This window comes from Periplaneta americana, chromosome 11 (assembly GCF_040183065.1).
Source record: "Periplaneta americana isolate PAMFEO1 chromosome 11, P.americana_PAMFEO1_priV1, whole genome shotgun sequence".
Lineage (NCBI taxonomy): Eukaryota > Metazoa > Arthropoda > Insecta > Blattodea > Blattidae > Periplaneta > Periplaneta americana.
In genome coordinates, this window is record NC_091127.1 from 90778080 (window position 1) to 90803729 (window position 25650).

Here is a 25650-nt window from a genome sequence, read left to right on the forward strand (position 1 = left end):
ATTAATTCCTTGCACGTTCACCCATCGTGACTTATATCTACCTTTGTACTTTTCTAGAATAAGTGCGTTCGAGTCCCTTCAAATTCTCAATGTTTGCTAGTACTGTATAAAAACACTGGAGTATTATGTTATTTACTGCACAGTTTTCCTGTCTCTAGAAAGGCATGAGTACTTACGACTTATATTTTATACGTAAACCTATGTAATACACAGAATTTAGGTAAGCGCAACACTGTCAGAGAATTTTAAAATTACAATTTAGACAATTTAAATTTAAAAAATCACTGACATTAAGACACAGTATTAAAATTGGGAAATCTGCAGAACAAATTAAAATGTTATGGACATTTTGAAATGCGGGAGTCAGCGTAGATGAATGAGGCCTTTTTCTCTAATATAAAGTGAATTCGTACAAGTATATCCAGAATATCAGAATCCTGATTTCGCAGTTGCATTAAAATAAACAAAAAGAACATAATGTAATAGAAAAAGAGTTTTTATTTGATCTTTTGAAAACATAACATGTAAATCTAAAACTTAGCGAAAGAGAATGAAGAAGAAAGGGAAGAGTATAATAAGGAAGAAAAGAAAAACAATAAGAAGAGGATGATGATGATTATGATGGTGATGATGATGACTAAATAAATATTATTCTTCTCATTTCGTATTAATGGCAACTTTTATAAGCAATCATACTTGACATATCGATGGCCCAGAACTAGACTGTTCCAAGTTCAAGTTATTTTAAGCTCCTGACATTCAAAGCTTCATGAAACAATTTGGAATAGCTTCATAGCAACCTTATGGAGAGAAATATTTACAATTTTACAATTTTGTTTGATTCATATAATATATTATGCAGACAAGAATTGGAACAATAAAAAAACAGATTTCTTTCTTATAAAAAGTTGGACATAGAACAGTCTAGTTCTCAGCCATCGATATTTCGAATGCATACCAAACAAGACATGATTTGTTCCATATAAACATAGGTACTATAGATAAGTCTATCGAATGCCGTAACTTGTCAGCGAACATTCCTTGAAATAACTACAAGTGAAACTCATTCTAGACGTCAGAAACTTAATCTTGACATGTGGTTGTATCTATAGGCGATAAGTTAGGTTATTAAACACATATTTCACATCATAGGCCTACAAACGTAATACATTTCTGCATTTTAGAACAAAATAGTAAACATTTCCTGTAGATTTTTACTTTTCTTTTTCTCTTTTCTTCTATTCAATTTAATTTATCTCCATTTCATCCCATAAGTGTTTAATTCAAGTCTTCTTCCTCTCAATCTCTCTCTGTTACTCCTTCTTTCTTTTCTTAGTTCTCCCTCTCTTCCCACCTCTCTCTTTTTCTCTTTTCATTCATTTCGTCCTTGCTGTCACCTTCATTCCTTCTTTTCTTCGTTATTTCTTTCCGCCGTCTTCTTTGTTTTTTCCTTCCCTCTTTTATGTCTTTTTTCCTAGCTTTATTCTTTCTTTCACTTCTCATTCCTCCTCTATGACTTCATTCTTTTCTTTCATCCCTTAGACTTATTTCTTCCTCTCTTTATCTTCCCTTCTATCTTACTCACGTTCTCTCTTTCATCTTCTTTACTTTCATCTTTTCCTTCCGTTTTCTTCTTTTCTACACCCTCGTCTTTCCTTTTTTCTGTTTCCTTCCTTCAATTTCTGTCTTTCTTTTTCTATGCCTTCGTTCTATTCAGTTTCCTTACTCGTCACTCAGATACTTCACAATCCCAGTTACTCTCTTGTCTACATTGCATGTAATTCATGTTTAAAACTTCTGTTGTTTGCAGAACTAAAACGTGCAGGCACACAGTCCATGTTAATATTGTTTTAAATAAGCATGACATAATGTATGTACGTTCTCACTTCATCCATGCCAAACACCCGCTAGGAATCTGTCACCTAAGCTAACCGGCCTTTGCAACTTGCATGTTTACTGCATAGATCTGTAGCTGGCCGACAGGCACACTCCACGTAACATTCGTGATCATAATGATGAAGATTTGGCGTGCAGACAACAACATATTAACAGCTCTGATATTTTTTGGCCCCTAGACTCTTCCATTACCGTATTTTCTCTAAACTACGAGAATAAATATTTATTATTAGAACCGAAAGTTCAAAGAAAAAAATACCTTTAGAGAAAACAAATTATATTCTATATCGCTGTATACCGTGCGTACATATTAATTTCTGAGCCTTTATTCCTATTCTTGTTCTTTTTGATACAAGAGAGTAAATGGTTATGTTTGTGAAAAACTTAACATTCAACTCCAATAAATACTATTCAAAGACGACTAGTAGGGGAACTAGCCTAAAATTACATACCTTAAGGAAATCTTGAAAAACATATGTATTCTTACCAAATTTGTTTTGGCCAATTATATATAACTAATACTACAACATTAACACATATATTAAGATCAACAGAGAGTGGAAAATACTGACAATCTTTAACTGAAAGGTATGTTTGAAAATAGACAAACTATGTCATTTTACCCAAGTTACTAGGGTAAAATGACACACTTAAGTTAATTTATACATAGTTAAAAAAAAAATGTTCTCTTAGATACACTTGCACATTCATTGTATACCCATGAGAAACATTTCTTGCACTGTAGCCATGTTTCTTCTGGTTTATATTGGCTGTAAAATCCATTTCAATACAGACAAGGTGCATCGTTCGCAACATCATCTTGGTCCCCATTGCTTAGATCAAACTGAAGCTGTGTTTTTCCTCTATTTGCTGAACGCCTTTCTTCTACAGCTCTTCTTTCAACTTCCTTTAATTTTAATTGGTTAATAAAAGAGATGCTCGATTGGGACCCTTCATGTGTTCTCTTTCTTCTCGCCACAGATCTAATGCCAGAGGGAATCGGGGAGATCTCTTGCTGTGTCACATGAGCTGAAGGTCTCTTTTGTGACGCTTCCGCAGCTGGTGCAGTTAGTGGTGATGGCTCTATCATATGTTCTCTTGCATTTCTTGTTGTTGAACTGCTCTTCTGTGTTGCACCCTTTGGCCCGTCTGTAGGGACTGCATTCGTTAGAGGTCTGTCTGTGGGCGCTGCAGGACTAAATAAGTGATCAGGAAATATGTCCGAATTGAGTGGACAAATTCCTGTTGAAGAAAATCCACCCAATGCATTGGTGACTGTTGCAGCTTTTCCATAGACTTCAGAAAATAAGTTCGCAATTTGAAACTGTGTAATCACCCATCCAGGATGTTTCTTCAGCCACTTTGTAACGGCCTGATCATATGTTCTCAAAGGCCCGAAGAAAGAGACATCAAGTAGCTGAAGTCGGTGGGTGCAGTGATGAGGGAAGGCTAACATGACGTGTAATCACTGTTGCCAACTTCTGTGCACTATAGAGCTGTAAATCCAAACTCATCTTACAATGTTTTCCACAAAAGCGCTTTTTGGTGAAGTAGCTGCAAGTAAACTTCAGACTCGCCAAGCCTAGCTCATTCATAAGAGGATAAATCAGAGTGACAAAATTCAGTGGATATAAATATTGAAAATATATTTATTTTAGAAACTTTAGGGTTTTATATATTTTAAAGAAATCCCCATCTCACCTATTCTACAATCAGTTAGCTTTACGAAAAATTCAGTCGAGCAATGAGAGAGATGCCACTATACATTACATAATTTCACAGAAGTAATCACTAATCAGCCATTGTAAACAAATTTGACACCAAATTTGCAAATCGCTATCGCCCATAATATATGGCTTCTCATTTCCAGTCAGAAACATGCACTTGGGTAAAATGACATAGTATATCATTTTAGCCAATTAGGTGTTATGTCATTTTACCCGGAAAGAAGAAGAATAAGTAGTGTTAGTACGACCTAACCTCTTTATGAATGTGGATATTGTAATGCTTTTTATAGAGGGAAATATTCATGTTTTCAGTCATGAACATTATTTCACTAATATCTGAAGCTTAAAAGGACAAAAAATACATAACATACCTCAACAATATTATATCGTCTTGCAATTTTTTCCTTTAGTTGCACCTGCTTCACCAAAAAGCGCCTTCGCTTGCTAAAACTTGGATGTAACCACTGTTTCCAGCTTCTGTGCACTATAGAGCTGTAAATTCAAACTCAGCTTACAGTGTTTTCACAAAACACATAGTATGTCATTTTACCCAAGTATGTCATTTTAGGCCTAACTCCCCTACATACGCCCCTAACTATTTTTCGGGTGATCGTTTGACTAATCGACCTGTTGATTGTTTGGTTGATTGATTGACCGTAGTTTATGAGTTGGTTAGTTAAATGTTTATTTAGTTAGCTGGTCGAAAGTCAGTTGGTTGGTCGTTTTGATGAGTGGTTGCTACCTTGCTAAGAGGGCTGTACACCCGGTGGCTGGCAGCACTGGTGCGAAAAGAATACAAATACAACATGTAATCGATACACTCACATACAACTGCCTTCTTTGCTCATTGTTGCTTTACTAATACCTAACATTCAGACGGTCCTTTCTATTGGTTTATCTAATGATATCGTGATTTTATTTATTCATTAAAGACATCAGCTCAAAGAATTTGAGTGACCACAAAATTTCATAACCTTATACATGAGTTTTCGCGCTTGATGAACACACTGTGATTCTATCAAGCTGTGATGTATTGTGACTGTACTTAGTATGTACTTATTTCCCGCTCGGCAGTGTTTCTACATTTTGCCGCAACATGGCAGGTTTACGGTGCGCGAAGCGAGGTTATAGCTAGCTGGTTGTCTAGTCGGTTAGCCTGTTGGATGTTCAGATACGGTCGATTATGAACTTTGCAGAACCTATCAACCTGAGGAAACCAATAAGGATACAATTTATTAATCTCGAGTGGTGCTATTCGATTAAAGTAGGCTACGTGACGGCACCGGGTTTCCCCTTCTCCCTTCCTCATCGTCATTTCATCATTCTGATCCATTCCACCCATTCCCTACACTACACTTACACGAACACTTACACTTACACTCACCCTAGTACACAACATAACTCTTCACAGATATGCATCATGCATAGCGTCGCTCGCCGAAGTGGTGTTCAACTTGAAAAATTGGTCACAGTGCTGCCATCTGTCCGCAATATGCGGAACCCGAATCACGTAAGTGAAGTGGGTAGGTATTCTATACACACATACACATACAATACATAATAGGATGGTGGCCAAGGCTGTCACAATCTAAACTTAATTATGGCTGGTAAATTTTGACGAGTTACTTTAGATGGATCTATAGAGTGACACATAGTCCGAACTTCATTTATATTTCTAAGGGGAATTTTTAATAGTTTTATTACTTTTTCGGCCAGAGTTTAAATCGCGAACCTTTCGTGTAATAGCAAAAATGTTAAGGAAAATGACACGAAAAGTAAGAGTACTGGTATAAAATTCCTCCCACAATATCTTTTTCCACCAAAAATGTCACAGAATCTGTATGGGATCAAGTCCTCTTCTATGTTGAGCAGCCGTTAATGTCCTGACCGAAACATGATTGCACTTATATTCTGTAACAACGCCAAAAAATGTATTTTATCACGATGTAACATAACTTTCTTATTTGAGAAACGAAGTCATTAAGACGAGAAATATATAAAAATCGAAATTATAGTACAGCTCTATAAACTGAAAATTAGTGTAGTTTTATCACTTTTAACAACCTTTATTGGAACAATGCGGTTGGAGATAAATAATGTACCTAACACAGGGTACATAGATATATCCAGAAAATAAAATTCAAGTATCACATTGACGTGTTATGCAAAAATTGCCAAATCAATGCTACTTCACACGTAGGCTGTAAAGAATTAACGCTTAAAATATCTTCGTTGTTCTTGCAATAACTCCTATGTGGAAAATATAAAATTGTTCAGTAGGAAGAGAAAATATTTTTATTCATCCTATGACAGCCGTACATGGGAGACTGTGAATTCTTACATAATTCGAAACAAAGAAATATTATTACATACAGGAGATTTTATTATTTGCTGTATCACTATTTAAGGTATTTAATAGAGCAAAAATCTGAAAATCGATAAATATGTCACATAGGAGTTACTGCAGGAACAACGACGATATTTAAACATAAAAGAACAGAATTATAATTTTGAAGGGCCCAATAAGAATATTTCATTAATAAAATGAGCAAACAGCGAATATCAAAAAAAGTATTTTACATCATGATAATGGTGATAATTATGCTCAAATTTGAGAAAATCATGTAGGCCTACCTAATCACAAACATAATATATTCAAGCGACTTATTGATACATACACCTCAAATATATAATAAGCGAGTGAAAACTGAGATTGTAGGATTGCCCCGCCACTGCTTCAATCAATACCATACAGTTTAAAATTTTCAAAGGCTTACACAGCACTTTATGGTGTCCAGGACGTCTTGTGTGCCATCTTGTACTATGAACACCATGGGGGTTTAACTCTTATGACGTAAGGTGTCTCCTCATAGATTGAAGTTCCATAGTTTGCTGCTTTGTGATCAGTGTGTGATAGCTGTGTTCCAATGGTAATGATGGGAGTAAACTGGTTGTAAGTGTTGAAAATCTGTCAATTTAACAGATATTATTATGGATACCCATTATTTGCAGAACTCGTCAGCTTCATAACATTGTTAATATTATTTGATTATAAAATCGTCTTTTTGTATAGCCGATTTACAATTAGTCGAAACAAAGTAGCCATATTAGCCACATTTGTTCAGCTGGTCAGTGATTAGATGTTGGCCATCCTGTTACGTTTGAATCTAATGAACACAGGCCGTTGTTGTAACAGATCGGTCAGCAGAAGGAATATAGTCAGTTTAATGTTCAAAAATTACATTCATATGCAAATGTTAAACCACATGGTATGTATATTGTAGTTAAACATTTCATTTAAACTGATAAATCATTATGTGAGTAATATGAAAAATACTACAAATATTAATAATATTGTTGGTACAAGGGGTATCTGTACTAAAGATGGAGCTGTGTAACATCAGCTGTAGTTACGATTTTAGCCATCATTGGCTGCAACATTCGCTTATAAATTCCAGTAGTTTCTCTATACACTGAGTTGGAGCTCTTTCTACGTTATTTGCCTATGGTTTAAAGTTTGCGTCATTTTCGTGTGAGGAAAAAACTTCATTATTGATTAGAAATTATAATCGATAATATTATTGTATTCCCTTTCGATCGAAAGCTTCTTGTATCCGACTCGACTCTATCCCCTAAAGATAGGACGGGGAAGGAGACTTCGAAGCCATAGTGAAGGTAATATCCCTAGAACAAAGGAAATTCAAAATATAATCCTCTTCTCTGGATGGAGGTTTTTCAGAAGAGGGTTAGTAATTTATCCACGTAGAAAATAATTTACTTTTAGTGTACTGAATGGCTTTTATAGTGTGACTAATGTGTCTTTATAATTTTGCCCCACGAATTATAAAAATGATTTAATACTTATATGGACGATATTTTCACACCATCTACTCGTCCAGGAATTCATCTTGGAATAATCTTTCAATAAATTCTTTGTTTTACACAAGTCTTAACACAAGATAGTAAAGACAAGCTGCAAGTCGCATGGTTTAATGTCTACAATATAGAAAAGCACTATACTATTTGAAAAGATTATAGAGCATTTCCTAGCTGCAAAACAGATATGCGAGGAAAATATTCAAATGATGGTATAAGAAAGTCTACCTGAGACAATATATTACAATTGTTTTGGATCTTAGCTTGATGTGTGATGCTCTTCAAAAATCATCAGATCTTAGTGTCGAATTAAGAGCATGTGATATTATACGCAACACAGCTCATAATACATCAAGACAGATTAAGGTGTTCGAAGATTTGAAGACAAGAAATTTAACAATGGAATAATATGAACTTTAATTGAGTCAGTCTAGAGAAGAGGGTAATAAGTCTAGCTACTATTGTGAATCGCTCTCTTTGATCGAAAAATATTTTCGAATAGCTTGAAACGAGGAGTGGAAAATCATCTACTATTTAAAGAAGTCACACGGACAATAGCGCTACATTCAGGAGTCTAGAAAGACTGGTTCCATGACGCTTTCATGAATTTTTTATAGGAAAGGAAATGCTAGAAATACTATTACCGCTAAAAAAAAACATTATTAATAGAATTCCCATTTCTGTCCCTCAATGTAAACAAAGCTTCTCTCAGATGATCCTAGTTTTCACATTAACTAGAGCTTATATAAATCTGTAGATCATGAATACACTGATGTTCGTCAAGCTTGTTGGTCCTTCTCTATGTGTTTGTCGGCTTTTACCATACGACAAATCTAATTTCTGAATGATAAACATCAAACAGCTGATAAGAAGAGCGAGGAACCAATATGCAAAAATGGCGTCATGTACATAATGAGATCAATTTACTATCGTCTGACTTTACCTGAAGATCGGTAAACTTTATTCTCAAAGAAGCATTGCTAAAATAATCCATGAAACATGGCACTGTGCTCAACATTCCAATATCTTACAAAAGTATGCACTATAAAGATACAGATACATTTCTCGCAAGAGAGCAAGCCAATGCGTTTACTTCATTTTCTGCTATTAAAATTACGTAACCAAAGTAATTACAATGGAAATTCTTCCTCTATGTAAAATAACTGCAGTGTTATCGATACACTTCATAAACGAAAGCGATTAGATTTCTTCAACTTACACAAGAGTGAAATGCTACATTTGTTGAGGCTTTTCTACTAGTAGCCATTGTCCACCGCTATGGGGTAATGGTTAGCATGTCTGACCGTGAGCGAGTGGGCCCGGGCTTCAATCCCGATTCAGTCAAGTTTTCTGGTTGAGGTTTTTTCCGAGGTTTTCCCTCATTTGTAAACTTTCAGCGTTGGACCTCGGACTCATTTCGCCATCATAATTACACGTTCCTTTCATCTTCACGTCCGTTTCTTTTCCATATTAATTCAGGCTTGATCCGAAGTAGAGTCGGCTGCTGGCCGTCACCGAACTTGGACTCGTGGTGTGGGGTCGTTAGTTGCTGGTGGTAGTGCTATGTACAGTGGGATCTCTCCTGGTATCATGATAGCTCGTGGTACCGGGTCTGAGGGAACGCGATGATGCCTAAACGAAAAGCTAAAGGGATTCTGTAGGCTATAAGGGAGTTTGGAGGCGGCGCGCAGTGGTATCTGTAGCGTGAGGGGCTTTAGGGAATGCACACCATACCGCTCCGAGCAATATAATGTGCCCACCTAAGCGGTCTACGTGCGAGAGCAGCCCCAGTTCGTGGCCTTTCCCACAAGGGGGACTAATAGATGACTACTAGCCATTACTGTGAAGCAGGTTTTCGCTTTCGTTACAAATAGGCCTAATGTCTTCAAATGGAAGAACATTATTTTTCTCATATATTTTATATGATTAGAACAGTGAATTGAGCCGTGCCCACGACCACGGCCGTTCACCTAGTACGTCACTTCATCCGTCAGAGCGCTCTCAGACGTCACAGTATAGATAGCGCTATCAATCCCTTCATTTGTTCTTTCCAAATAACCCTATTGGCCGGTTCATTACGTCTCACGAGGATAGAGGGGGAGAGAGTTTACCTGTTTTAACGGAGATACACGGAACGTTACTCGGGTTCCGGTACGCGGCAGATACACTTAACAAGACTTAGGCTCTCGTACGCGGGAGATACACGGAAACAGTTGGCTCAGATTCAAGCTCTCGTACGCGGCAGAAACATTTAACAAGACTTAGGATTTTGGTACGCGGCAGATATAGACAACGTGACTCGGGCTTTGTATGTGCTGGAGATAGATCGGTGGAGTAGTTAAATTGCGTCGTGTGTGTTTGGGATTTTAGTGGATCGTAGTTTGAAACATCGCTTGCTAGTGATACGTCTTGGGGGCAAGTTTTAGTATTTGCATTGAGTAACATATTTGTGAGATATGTGTGTTTGAGGTAAATTGTATTTGAGAATTATGTAATGAGATATGATTTGAAACGTGAGTTCATGTTCTGAGACGGTTAGAGTGATAGAGCAGCGGTTACGGTCTCACATATTGTTTTAGTGTAATCCCTGCTCCATTTGATTATTGATTTCCTTCGCCGCTATTTGTTATCATATGCGTCGAGTTTCTTGCTATTTAAACGATCCTTGAGATTGGAATTATCGTCCGTTATTTATTACGTGTATCTGTCTCTATCCCTCTCTCTCTACGTTGGGTGTTCATTTTGTAAAGTGCAGACATTTGTGTTAGTGCAATTAGCACAGTTTATGTGAGCAATGTGTGTAATGGGTAATGTATAGTGATCAGTCATGTAATGCCTTATGCTGGGTAGAGTTTCTCTCCTATTGAGTGTACATGTATTTATAGTTTGGTTATTCAGATTGAGTGGTATCTATGGTCGAATGGATCATGTATTAAGTTAATGTGCTGGCTGGGTGTTGTGTTCAGATTCATACTCAGATAGTTATATATATATATATATATATATATATATATATATATATATATATATATATATATATATATATTTAGAGAGTGGTTCATGAACATATGGTTAATAGGCTAGTCACTGATTGTCGAGAGACGGCCATACTAGATTGTTTTATCACTTATAAGTGTGTTGGCCTCAGCCTTGTGATACTTAGGCCCTACATGATTTACACATCCTGGGGATATCATTTCAGATTAGTTTGTCCTATTTTCACTCACCTATTTCATATTTATTGTTATTTCATTTTCCATTTATGTACATTGTTACTTATTATTGTTAATTATATTTGTTTTACAAATTCACACTATTCATTTCTAAAAGTCTTCCACTGCGCACATCCAATCCTTCCAATGTGCCGACCACCTGGCGAAAGCAGCCAATATAAGAAAGATAAAGAGGAGGAGTGGATGATCGTACCGTACCACCGCCACCACAGAATGTGAAGTCGTAAATCAAGATGTAAGTATTAAGTTAATTTTATTTCTGGCAAAACGAACTATCAAAATTCATAAGTATCTTCTTAACAAGCTGGCGGCGACTCTATAAGCAGATAACATATCGTTCAATTGCAATTGAGAATTTTTATTGCCAATGAAAAGAATGAATGATAGTATCTGCTTGTATTACACTTAGTGTAGGCCCATTAAGAGGATTACGTAATTAATGGTTATTTATAAGCGGTAAGAACTGAAGCAAGACAAAAAGAAATAGGAAGATAAAAGACCCATAACTCCAGTTATCGCACGTAAAATATGAAAATGAGTTTCGTTCCACTTGCAGAATGATTATATCTTATAGTTCGCCTTTCAGCGAGCTCAAACAATAGTCTTCGGTATATATATATATATATATATATATATATATCTGTGTGTATGGGTGTGTGTGTATGTGTGTGCGCATCGACACAAGTAATTAAATATTGCTTGATTTAACCAAGTACTGAGTTTTTTTTTTCCCACACAAGTATAATATTATAAACTTTAATCTGACTATTACACTCTTACTACGTCATACTACTTTTGACCAATAAAACGGTACGAAAGGACGTATTTCAACCAATCATGGCTGCTTATCGCACAATTTTATCGCGTCCCTAGCATTTGTTTAATTTTATCGCGTCCCTAGCATTTGTTTCTTTGTTTACCAACATTTGAAACTGCGCTGGTCTGGACGTCAAAAAATATATATGTATATGTATATATATATATATATATATATATATATATATATATAATTACAAACCACTCCAGTCGATGCACAGCAGTTTCAAATATGACTCGCATTGGCATTCAAGAACAAGAATTAATAAAAATCACTGATCATACCTATGCATCTTCTGAAATCCTATTTACAAATAAATGAAGAGCACCATTCGGAAATCCTGAATAGGTTGAATACACCATGTAGGCCTAAATCAACGAGTTCCACTTCTATTACGCACACGTCCAATATAACATCAATTGAACCATCAACCACATTCAAATTTGAAAATTGTATATTCAATAATTATTCCTTTTAAAATTATTCATGTTTATTTTTTATGTCATCGTCGTTAATTAAAACTTTTGTAACACTTGTGTATATTATTTAGGTTATGTTATAGCTTCTGCTATATGATATTATGGATAGTCACGTATCAGAGATTGTTTAATACTGAGATTTATTGAAAAATCATCTGTCAAGTGACGTTGATTTCTGGGATCCGGATGATTGAAGTGGAATGCAAATGTTTTAATAAAAACGAAACTGAATCAACAAACCCTTCTTGACTAGTAACTGTCTACAGAGTTCAATGAAGATTCCATAGTTGGCCCAACTGCCATCTAGCGTAATGGTGCAATAATACATTTGAAGACTGGTTTATTTTCGTAAGTCAATTAATATTTTATTGTATTGGAGTAGTTTGTTACTTATAATCTTAATATACTTTCTTCTAATCGTATAATAGTCAATTAAATCCCACTCGAGTTTTGATTTTCTCTAGATAAATCAAAACCTCTAGTGAGATTACTGTTGATAAAATGTCTTTAGTTCTGTGTGGTTACCATTCTTGCTATGAGTTGTGTGTCGTACATTTAAAATACGAAAGAAACTCTTTTCCCGCCTGCCTTGATATCCAGCTGTAATAATTATTATTTTCGCTTATCACCGTATGAAATGAATTATACCTTAAAGTTCCACACATTAGAAATTGAATTCATTGCACTAGCAGAGACCAGAAGGACTGAATTACTATTTACGGAGAAGTTAACAAAAGAAGTAGTTATTCATTTAAGACAAAATCGCTTACAAGCAATACTTTATATCAACATTGACTGTTTGCTTTTCAATAGAGTTGTTTTCGATCTCTGATAACGAATTTGAAAGATATTATGTGCGTCAGGAGTCACACGACAGCTGAACTGCGTCGCGATGTGACAGACTAGTAGTGAGTGATCTCATAGTCAGAGTGCACGGCGACTCACAGCAGAAAATCCCAAGAAAATCGAGCCTTTTGGGAGGGGTACATTATGACCCTTTCCAATGCCCAAGGACAGTTAAGTGAAAATAAAAGAAGCCTGCTATAAACGAGGTTTCGTTATTTCCAAGAAAGGCATCGTCTGTGTACTTAATAAGAGTGGTAAAGCTCGAATGGAATTAATTTGTATCACCTCGAGGGGTGCGTCGACTTGTGACGGGGGGTGGATTTGCTTGCTTTTTCCACTCTGGAATTAATCTCATCCGAGCTTTGCCAGTCTTATTAGGTACACACAAGATGCCTTTCTTGGAAATAACGAAACCACGTTTTTTGTAGAGTCCTATGATTTTCACGTAACTGTAACTGGCATCGGGAAGGGTTGTTATGTACCCCTCCCAAAAAGGCTCGATTGTCTTGGGCAATGCTACTGTGATACTTCGTGCACTCTGATTATGAAATCACTCACTACTGGTCTGTCACCTCTCGCCGCAATTCAGCTGTCGGTGTCATTCCTGACGCACATGATGTCTTTCAAATTCGTTATCAGAGATCGGAAACAACCCTGTATATGCAGTAAACAAGTGCTTTTACAAGAAAATTAATATAGACTACTGGTAGGTCAACCATTTTTCAGGGCAGTGAAGTTCATAGTTTCATCTTGCACATATCTGCTGAGAATTTTTATAATTTTGTAACTTAGATCAAAGTCCGAATAATTAAAAAACACAAGATGGATAGATACATTGCTGAATAGACAGTGGTCCCATTGAGCTTTCCGATCTTCTTCTCTCTATAGGCTCCTTGGAAGTCTTTGTCATATTTATATTTAAAACATACATGTACAGATTGTCCCAATTATCTTACTCACCAAAATAATTTTTTTTCTTAGGCACTAAATGAAACATTGTTTCATACAAAATTGCTTAAGTACAGTGGAAAATTAGTTCCATAGGTACATACTCTTTTAACCTTATTCATTAAGGAGTTTGGAATAGTAACTTCATTTCTTTGAATAGCAACATGTATATTTTATTCAATGAATCATTGAACATATTCAAGACCAGTTAAAAATGTATGACAATATACCATTCTAATAAATAAAACTGTGAGGGTTGCAAAAGCATATGAAACCCACAGTGCACGCCTATTTACTGCAAATCCGAAGTAAAGTGGCATTTTGTATCACTTTGATACTCCTACTAAATCAGAACATTTACATGTCCTGCTCAAACTGGTGATCATTGGAATTAATGGATAATTCCAATCTTTGGATGAATGACGCTCTAGATTGTTCTATATTCAGTTTCTGAAATCTGTGGCGTATAGAAACGGAAACAAGTCCTTTGCGCAAGTGGTGAGTGGAGAGTGCACGGTCCAATGACCGTTGATTGAAGACAAGCGTCTAAAATGCAATCCTACCTATCACCTTCTGTCACACTCAAAGCGGCCCTGAGTCGATGCAGCCCGCAATACACTCTCGCACTGATAGGTGCCGCCCATTCGCTTGTCATAGGCTACACCCAAATGAGTCGATTTACTCCACAGTTTCCAGAAACGGAGTTTAATGTTGTCTGCTGAATGGATGTGCAAGCATCAACAACACGTTGCTGCATGTCCTCTGGTGTTGGAAACGTTTCAATAGACAGCGTCCTTGACCTCTCCCCAAAGAAGAAAAATAGACTAGTCGCTTTAAGTGGACGAACAGGCTCACTAATTGGCCTAGTTGCCACTAATTTGAGCAGGACGTGTACAGTAAATATTCTGTTTCAGTAGGAGTACCAAAGTGTCAATTTACTTTGGACTTGCAGTGAGTACGTACACTATGAGTTTGATATTATTTTGCAACCCACAAAGTTTTCTTCCATATCGTTTTTGTTTCCCAAGAGGAATCGAGGTTTTAGCTGCATTAATAAAGATATTGTTAATTTAGTTGCAAATCAAATCTGGGCTTTGTTCAAGAATGTTATAAATGTTGTCATTCTAGTTAACTCTAAGCAGCAATGCCTAGAACCTCCAGTCAACAATGATGTACTATAATGCAGGAAGATCACCAGAGAGATTAATAATCTAGGCAAAAAAGTGTCCCTACAATGGATACCGTCCCACTGCGGCATTGCAGGGAATGAAATGGCAGATCTGCTGACTAAGAAGGGAACGCATATTCTCCAATCCTTTCCCTGCAGAATCCCATACTCTAGAACAGCTGTAAACATCCCACACAGAGTCAGAGAAGCTTTCCAAGTTAATTTGGAGGATCAGATAAAAGATAAACTTTGGAAGAAAGCTCTATTAATCGCATTCCCAGAATGGCTTAGGAAAATATCTTTTGCTTTATTCCGTACTGCAACAGACTATGACTGCCTAGGCAGCCACCTTCATTGCCTAGGTATCCTACCAAGCCCATTTTGTATCCTCTGCAATACCTTTAACGTCATGGACGCTGATCACATCACAATTTGCTCATCACTCTCAGCTAGCAGTCTTGTGGACAGATACTGGAAGGCCAGAGAAAAAATGATGAATTTCTAAACTATTTACCTTTGAGTTGTACTCTTGCAATTGTCTTTGTATATTCTCTATTTCGTTTGATTCTGGTCATTATAAGATTAATGGCATTTGCCAATTATCTCTGCATTAAATAAATAAATAAATAAATAAATAAATAAATAAATAAATAAATAAATAAATAAATAAATAAATAAATAAATGAATAAATAAATAAATAAATAAATAAATAAATAAATAAATAAATAAATAAATAAATAAATAAATAAATAAATAAATAATCTATACTAATAATAAATCTGTAGCCGAAATTTTTCTGGTAATTTTCGATTTTCCAAAAATAATTGGTCCTAACATATATAATTAACCGCCCTGAAACAAAAAATCGCTTTTTTGAAATTTTTGTTTGTATGTCTGTCTGTCTGGATGTTTGTTACCTTTTCACGTGATAATGGCTGAACCGATTTATATGAAAATTGGAATATAAATTAAGTTCGTTGTAACTTAGAATTTAGGCTATATGGCAGTCAAAATATTTTATTTAAAAGGGGGGTTATAAGGGGGCTTGAATTAAATGAATCGAAATATCTTGCTTATTATTAATTTTCATGAAAAATATTATATAACAAACGTTTCTTTAAAAATAATTTGCGATAAGTTTTACCCCATGCAAAATTTTGATAGGACTGATATTTGATGAGATAATCGAGTTTCAAAATTACAATAACAACGCCATCTAAGGCGGTGTAATGAAATAAAAAACAAATGACTGCGTCTATAAGGGGCCTTGGAAAACAACAATCGAAAGCTATGAAACATAGCCTACAGAGAATATTTCTGTGTTTGTATGAAGTAATATCGGAAGCTAAATTAACCGATTTGTATAATTAATTATTAATTCACCATTGGAAAGTGTAGTTTCTCTAGATGGACATAATGCTATAATGCTATTACAGTAACTTCTGAGTGAATCGAGGACAGGTAAGATTAAATTAGCTTCTTATGCACGGAAAACTTGATAGGCATTCGTTTCCTGTATTTCCTAAAATAATTTTTATGACCAAATGAGTGGTCTCTAGATCAAAATGATCGCATTTTAATTTTTTTAATAAAATTTAAATAAAGTAACATCATAAACGATTTATCCTTCTATCAAACACGAATGTTCCCTGAATCAAATGTCATATTTTAATTATGTAATTACTTTATATTTATTTCAGCGGAGCGCACGGGTACAGCTAGTAAATAAATAAATAAATAAATAAATAAATAAATAAATAAATAAATAAATAAATAAATAAATAAGTAAATAAATAAATAAATAAATAAATAAAATGTTTTGTTCCAATATTCAAAATTGAGGATGGAAATTGTGAGATATTAGTACATCAATACAATACTGCTTTCGGTTGACCGGACTATCATTATCGAAATAGAATATAAACTTCAATGTAAGTTATAACATATATAAACTCAGTAAATTTGCTGAAGACTATAATATTGCAAAATATCCAGAAACTAACGGAAAAAATGGCTTTCAAAGGAGAAGAACCTATAAGATCCAAAATAATAATAGATAATATTATAGGATAAATTAGGGTCTGTTGGACAGTCGGGTATGTTGGATACTTTGTACTTTAAAGTGTTACCTCCCCACTTGTGGGCACCACATTCTGCTAGAAGTCAATGATGGAAGTAGCCACGAGTGGGTTAGAGTCATAACTCAAATGCTCCAAAAAAATGAAAAATTGAGATACCGTTATATTCCCATGCGGTTATCTGCGTAGAACACGATTCAGGGGTTAATTTTTCACATTTCTTACATGATGCTTATGTAAAAAGACGACAAACTTCCCGGTTCCTGTCAAAAGTCTTATGATCCACTGGAACTTGTGAGGTCTGCTGTATAGCGCTTCTCGACGAATCACCAATAAGTATGTATTTCCCTTCCGTTTCTCCACTTCTTATTGTGTAGAATAGGGTTGTGGATGAGTATCTTGCATATGCCTTGTTATTTTTATAAGTATCATTGAATTTAGCCGTTGTAATTGAGCATTTTGTAAGCGTAATAGGCCTATTATGGAAGAGAACGTATTACCGGTTGGAGAAAGAGGACGACCACGGAAATGTGTAGCAGCTCCAGAAATAACGAAAAGAAACCAGTCCAAATTAGCGAGGTTAATATTCTTTTCTGACTCTGCTTGGCTCCTACTGATGTATTGGTAAGTTAAGCAGGGCCAAGTGTTTTACCATAACTATAATATATTCAAGTTCTACACGTATATTATTGATGGTGCCGTGAATAGGCTAATAATCAACTGAACAATACTGAACATATGTGCGAATTGATGGAAACAGATATTAGTCTTGTGAAATAAAGGAACGTAGTAATGAAAATTTGAGTTTTGATAAGATTTATAATAAGAATTTCTTTTGTAGGTTGTAAATTGAGACGTCGACTCAAATAAGGGGAGAACCCGCTTTTCTAAGAAAATTTAGTTTTCTCGCCTCTAGAATGTTGTGTCATAACTGCAATAACTCTGGCAATAGCTTTGCCCACTGGAATTTAAAGTCCACTATAAATTCTCAGACTGTTCTGAGAATACTTAATTTTCCTATTCCAAGATATGTGACTTATCCTTCTCTCTGATTGGACCCCTCAATTTATATTGTACTATATTATTTTGTAAAATGTACTCAACTGAAAAATTTAATAATTGGACACCTATTCTTTTACATTGAATTTAAAAATATGCTTGAGATAATGTTATTGTGTAATATTTTAATTTGTTACTGTCAAATCTCACATGATCCCAAATCCCAACCGGTCATTATCTACACTTACGTGTTCCAAACGGAGCACTCTCAGAACACTCATGATCCAAAGGTCATTGTGAAAACTCGTATGATCCATAATTTAAAGGTAAAAAACTTTTACTCCTGTATAAATAAATACTGTTAACAAATCTGAATAGTAGTTTTTAATCATTACTTTTTCATTTATCTTGATTGTGAAGTAAATGGGCTCCAATTATAACAAATATGTTTTCCCTCATTTGTGAAAATTTTCATTTTTGGAACAAGTGAGTTATGACTTTCTTCTATTCGTCCTGCTTTAACCGACTCATATATACACACATATGCATAGACTAAAGCAATGAAGATGCGTGAAGGTTCAGTAACCGCTACGCCTATACATTCTTACAATTCAGTCCTTGTTAAAAGAGATGTCAAATAAGTTTGCATCCGTTAGCTTTTCGAATATTGTGGTACAAAAAGTAACCGTAAGCCTATAGCTGAGCAAATAGCAAGAGTTGTCTGTCCTGGTTCTCACTCAAACTGGGTTTCTGTGACACGCATCAGGATACATTGTTGACAGGCAACACAAATTCAGTTCTTAACTAACCGCACGTTAACTGTCATTCTAGAAACTTGCCACTTTCGAGAAAAGTCAGTTTATATTGCTGTTAAAACTAGATCAGTACCACCATAGCAGTAGTAGTAATAATGTAATGGTTATACAGAACAGAAAGAAATTGTAGCGAGAATAAAAATACAACAAGTTACAGAAGAAGTATTGTATAAGGGATTGAAGCACAAAAGGAGGGGAGGAAAGATCTTAAGAAAAAGGACATTTGATGACGGAAAAGAAGACCTTAACTTTGACAAGGAAAATAAGAAAGATTGGAAGATAAAAATTAATAAAAGAACAATACAGATGAGAAGTTGTAGGAGGAAATGAGACTTTGAAGAAAGTGAGAGAAAATGTAAGAAAAGAAGATGGAATAGAAAAGAATAAATTTAATAATAAGAAGAAAATGAAGGAACACAAGAAGGAAATCCTGATAGAAATGTTGAAAATATGGCTATCTTCGTAAGGAATGGAAAACTTTCAAACTAGATTATAGGCTACTCTCACGTACAAAAACATGTACCTTAACTTAACTTAAAATGTAGTTTTTTCGCAAACATTGAACATCGAGAACATAAATATTAGTAACCAAAGAAAAGACGATGAAATCAACCAGACATGATAATAAAGAAACAAAACATAACTGCCTAACTATTACATACAATTATTCTACTAAGCATTAACACGCCAGGTGATCACCAAGTGTGCAGAATTATTAGAATAAATTAAAAGTAATTATAAATACATAAACTAATCAAACGGTGCCAACAATATTGATTTCTTCTCGTACCTATTTTCAAAATCCCTTGGTCTTATTGTTGGTTGCGAAATTGTTGTGTTAAACTGCCATTACCAAACTGAAGTCTAGCGAACAATATGCATGCCAGTCATTGCATCTAGGGTTCGCAGGTTTAAACCCGATCGGAGAAGATGGATTTTAAAGGGTCATGAAAACCTTAGCGTGGCTTGCTCTGGGAGGAAAACAAAACTGAGAGGTCCGTGTCTTCTGTTCCGAATTCGAACAGACCAGAATTCGAGGCAAAATTTGTCGATTAATTCCCGCCCACGTGAAAAAGTAATACCACACCAATAATATGCTACAAAACACGAAACGTGATACCATATTTACATTGCAAGACAACACGACATAATACTATTCTATGATATGATAAGGCACGAAACGAGACTTGACGTGATCCTACGCAGGCGAAACGAGATCAATGATAAAAACTTGACTTGATATGTTAATGATACAAGACATATCGCAATACATTGAGGAATAAAGTACCACACGAAGCGATCCATGATATAGTAGGATGCGATATGATATAGTGATTCATATAAAACTAACATATTGCTTTCTTTATTTATTTCAACAGGAATGATGCTAACCACAATTTGTTGTACCTCAAGTGTAAAGTATCTTCAGAAGATTTCTAATCTCTATAAAAAAAATGCTTAAAATGTCCTCCCCCTTCTGCTCAAGACACAACTCAACACGTTGTTCCATCTTACTGGCCGCTCGTTGTCAATACCATTAATCTCGAGTCTAATGTTCTGCTTCATATTAAGTCTAGTGTTGTCAAATCCGGAGATCTCGGTGGCCACAGGTTGAAATTATCTGATCGTCAAATAAATTTTCAATTAGCTCCATGGATTCGTTTGATATATGACGTGTGAAAGTATCCTTGACCCAGCTCTACATTGTCCAGTTGCTCAACAAACTCCATGAAAATGTGACGGAGCTCTGCAGTGTTCACAGTCTGGTCCAAAAAAAATGGTCCCACTATTCTCTGTGAGAAAATTGCACATAAAACCCCGACTTTTGCTGGGTGAATAGGTACTTCATAGATGACATGGATTTTGGATATTTTCAACAAGACGGCTCCACACGGTGCGCGGTGCATTGAGGGGATCAAAGCATTCGTGAGGGGTATGACGCATTCTGCTACTTCGTGGAATCAACACTGGACAATTTAAAATGCATGGGTAGTATCTGATAATAGATGTACAGCCCCCAAAAAAGAATGAGACGAGTAAGTCCCAGAAACATGACACTGCGCATGATAGCAAACTCGGAGTCCAGATACACAAGGTAACGCATAATTAAATTATTTAAATTCAACCTATTTGGTATGTTGTTGGAACCAGTTCGGAAACTCGCTTGAAAAACTGCAAGAAATATTGATGTGTTGCAAACATAGATAAATGGTCTATATATGAAAATCATGCAGAAACATCGAAATTTGGTCCTTCATAAAGAGCTCTACATGCCTCACAGAAGAAACCCGTTCCGTTTCGTTTCATTAGCTCAGTTGACTAAGGCTTGGTGTCACGCGGTAGGAAACAGGTTCGAACCCTATATCCGCGTTTTTCTGTTTTTTTTTTTTTTTCCATAATCACATGAAAACAGACTTTTACAGAGTCTTAGGATTAAGCGGCAGATCGCAAGCACAATGACACTGGTTTTCGGTAATTCTTAATGGACACAGACAACATAAAATTAAAAATTATAATATTATAGCAAATTAATGGATGCGTTAATTGTGGAAAATATAATATATTAAAAATGCTCGATTGAGCGACATATTTTACCAAATCATAACTCTAATTTAGAACTTAAGACATTATTGTAAATGGGGTAATTTGTATTTTTAACAATAACAATTAAATTTATGATGTTTTAACAAGCATTAAGAAACTGATTTTAAATAGCAATAATTTCATTTGAATACTAACCTTATTTACATCTGACTGTTATGTACATCTGTTATCATGCCGTACATCTCACTTGACGATGTGTGTCAGAGAGAGAACAGTAGTCTGATTAGCGTAATATGTTACTAGTCAGCGATGTATGCAATGAAGGGGAAAAGAATCCGATCACCCTACCCCATTAACTCCTGGCTTAGTTGTCTCATGAGTGATCACCTTGTAGAGTTATACGTTTTAGTTGCTTTGAGTACAAGTTAGGTGTACATGGATCATATACTAGCTTCGCTCTGCGAGTCAAACCTGTTCAGGCCGTCTCCCCGCTCCGTTTTTTGTGTTTACATCTGCTTATTCGTGTGTTTGCCTGTATAGTGACTGAACAATGAGAATAGGACTCACGTACAAAATATGTCACGTGAATTTAATAACGAACTAAATATTTAAACAAAGTCACCTTATGGGCAAGAGAAGAAGGTAAGTATAATACATCTGCATTTAATGTTTCATAATATATTTTTCATTCCGAAAGCAAGACCAATATATATATATATATATATATATATATATATATATATATATATATATAATGAAAGGGAAAATGAGTTTAGAAGTAAATAATATGACAATTTACAAAAGGAACTTAAATTTGTATATTCACATTCGAATAGAGTTAATACTGAAATATATTAAATATTAAATATACTTCGGCCTTGATGTTTCAACTTTATTTCATTTATAAGTAGATTTTTCTTTTACTCCTTTTATTATCGTTTCTAATGCCAAATTGTAGAAATTAATAATGAATACTTATTTTTCACGTGAACTGGACAAAGTCCTATATATGTACACATACATAAATAAAATAAGTAAATAAATAATGAAATAAGTAAATGAATAAATAAATAAATGGTAGAAATTAAAATGTTACAATGACAGTTGACAAAATTATTTACACTGACTACTACTTCTTTTTTGTTTCGGTATGTTGACTGCCTTACTTACTGAAAGCAAATCAGAACTATGTGTCTGGGGTTCAATGTCAATGATCTATACCCCATACCACAGCTACACTGATACGGGTTGCTTGATTCCTGTAGGTAACCAAACGCAGGACCCTATTTATGAGGTTCAAACCTGTCTTCAAACAGTTGACTAAACAACAACTAACCGTCTGAGCTACCTAGACGAGTGGCGACACAAGTTTTCTGGTGTCACCACAGGCAGGTATCTTTCCAAAATACGAAAAGCAATGCTATATTTCGGTAAGGACCAAGACAGGGATCATGACAAGGACCGACAAGCACAACAAAGACCACGACAAGGACCATGATTAGACAATGGTGCTTGTCATGGTCCATGTCTTAATCCCTGTCTTGGTTAATGTTTTAGTCACTGTCGTGATTCTTGTTGTGAACCTTATCGTGGTCCTCGTCGTTGAGCTTATTGTGGTCCTTGTCTTTTTTATGGCCCTTACCTTTATCCTTGTTATCTTTGTCGTGATCTTTATCATGGTCCTTGTCTTTGTCATGATCCTTATCGCGATTTTTGTTGTCTTTATTGTGGTCCATGTCATGGTATTTTTTGAGTCATGGTCCCTATCATGGTCTTCGTCGTAATCGTGATCCTTATCGTAGTGCTTTTCATGGTCCATGTCATTATCCTTATCGTGGTCCTTGTTGTCCTTGTCTTTTGTCCGTGTCGTGGTCCTTATGTTTTTCATGGTCCTTTATGTTGTTTACTTTAATAGATTATTTTACGACGCTTTATCAATATCTTAGGTTATTTAGCGTCTGAATGAGATGAAGGTGATAATGACGATGAAATGAGTCCGGGGTCCAACACCGAAAGTTACCCAGCATTTGCTCATATTGCATTGAGGGAAAACCCCGGAAAAATACCTCAACCAAGTAACTTGCCCCGACCGGGAATCGAACCCGGGCCACCTGGTTTCGCGGCCAGACGCGCTATCCGTTACTCCACAGGTATGGACTTTATGGTCCTTGTCGTGGTCGTAACCCATATCGTGGTTTTTATGTATTCCTTAATGTGCCGCTTGTCGTGGCAAATATCGTGGTCCTTATTATCGTCCCAACTGTTGTCCTTGTCTTTCTTTTTTTCCTGTGATTCTTATCATGGTTCTTATTGTCTTTGTTGTGGTCCTTGTCGTGGTTCTTATCGTTGCACTTTGTCGTCCATGTCGTCAGACTTATCGTGATTCTTGTCTTTGCCTTCTTCGTGGTCCTTACAGTGGTCCTTGTTGTCTTTGTAATGTTCCTTATCATGGTTATTGTCTTTGTCGTGTTCTCATCGTAGTCTTTGTTGACTTTGTCATGCTCCGTATCGTGAACCTTGAAGACTTTATAGTGGCTCTTATTGTTATTTTAATGGTCCATATCGTTCTGCTTATTGTCTTTTTCATGGTCCTTGTCGTGGTCCTTTTGTGGCCCTTGTGATCCATATCGTGGTCCACGCCGTGAACTTTGCTCTGATCCTTGTAGTCCATGTCGTGATCCTTATCGTGTTCCTTGTCAGTATCGTGGTCCTTACTTGATCTTTATTGTGGTGCTTGTTGTGGTCCATGTCGTGATTCGTACCGTGGTCCTTAGTGCTATCCTTGTCTTTGTCCTTCTCGAGGTCCTTATGATAGTCTTTTTTGTTTTTATTATGCTCCTTAACGTGGTTCGTGTTGTCATTGTCATAGTCCAAATCATGGTCTTGGTTCTTGTCGTGATCCTTATAGTGTCCTTTATCATGGTTCTTGTTATCTTTCTCATGGCCTTCGTCTTTGTCATTGCTCTACATTTGTCATTTCATAACAAACTTGTTTTTCCCCCTTTTGTCACTTTTTGCCAAACTGTTCCTTCCATACTTTCATAAAAGATAAAAGATCACGGAAGTAATTATGGAACTATACCAGAAATGGGCATATAACTGGACTAATTGGTATATATTTTGGAATAGGGTTAAAATAAGCACGCACGGACAGATGTCTTCCTGCATTGTTACGTTGATAACATGTGAACCGCGCTTTAAAACTTCACAAAGAGTCGTCTCTTTTTTTTTAGCGGCAAAAAGAATGGGCCGACTCTTGGTCGATAGAAATGCTAAGTTCTATCGCTCGGTTCACTCGTGTAAACGTAACCCAGTGCAAGGCATTGCTGTGGTGTCTCTTAATTGAAAGTTGTCCGTCTATAATGTAATGAACCTTGCGAGCAGTGTGTGGCCCAGTGGTAAGAAATCTAACATCCGTGCCAGAGGTTGTGAGTTCGCCTCCTGGTATGGTAAAATTATTCTTTTTATTTTAACTTTTACTTAATTTATTAGTTTAAATGTGAAATGGAATTTGTTAACAAACTTCGTTATGCCTGCCTTGTAAAAATATTATTGCCCATCACCTGTGGGCTATTAATAGGTGAGACCTGCTCTGTATAAATAAAAATACTTGTTTCACATCCTAAAAAAAACGGACTCATATCAAACACAAATAAATAATTAAATTAACAAAAACAAACAATTTGTTAATATATTAACAAAACAAGGCTGTGGTGGGGACTAGTATCTCGCCTACAAACCACCTGCGTCAACATCTGCCCTCATTCTGCGCGGCATGGAGTCCACAAGATTATGGAACAGGTCTAAATTCTTGGCCATCTTTTCCCACGCATTTAGAACTCTGTCCCACAATTCCTCAGGTGTCCGAACGGGTGGTTGTTCTGCCCAATTAGAGCGTAGGATCCTTTTGACTGCAGCCCACAAATTTTGAAACGGATTCATATCTGGTGAATTTGGAGGCTAGTCGACTGGGTCGACATCATGCCTCCTCCTAAACCATCTTTGAATCCGGTTGGCGGTGTGTATCGGATGATTATCCTGCTGGAAGAAAAGTGTTCCTTCTGGATATCGTTTTCGGGCGGAAGGGATTATTACATTTGCCAAAATGTGTTCGTAGACTTCTGCCGTTAACAGACCGTGGATGCGTTCCAGAAGTCCTGCCCCATCGTATGACATCCACATCCAACACGCGACCCTCACGCGAAGCGTATCGGTGGTCATTC

The 25650-nt window shown here is 35.9% G+C and overlaps 1 protein-coding gene across 2 annotated transcripts in view; it reads left to right on the plus strand.

The window, feature by feature from the left end:
- Drip (aquaporin homolog protein drip) overlaps window positions 1-25650 on the plus strand; it is a 414839-nt gene that overhangs the window by 31584 nt on the left and 357605 nt on the right. The gene's annotated exons all lie outside the window — the stretch shown is intronic.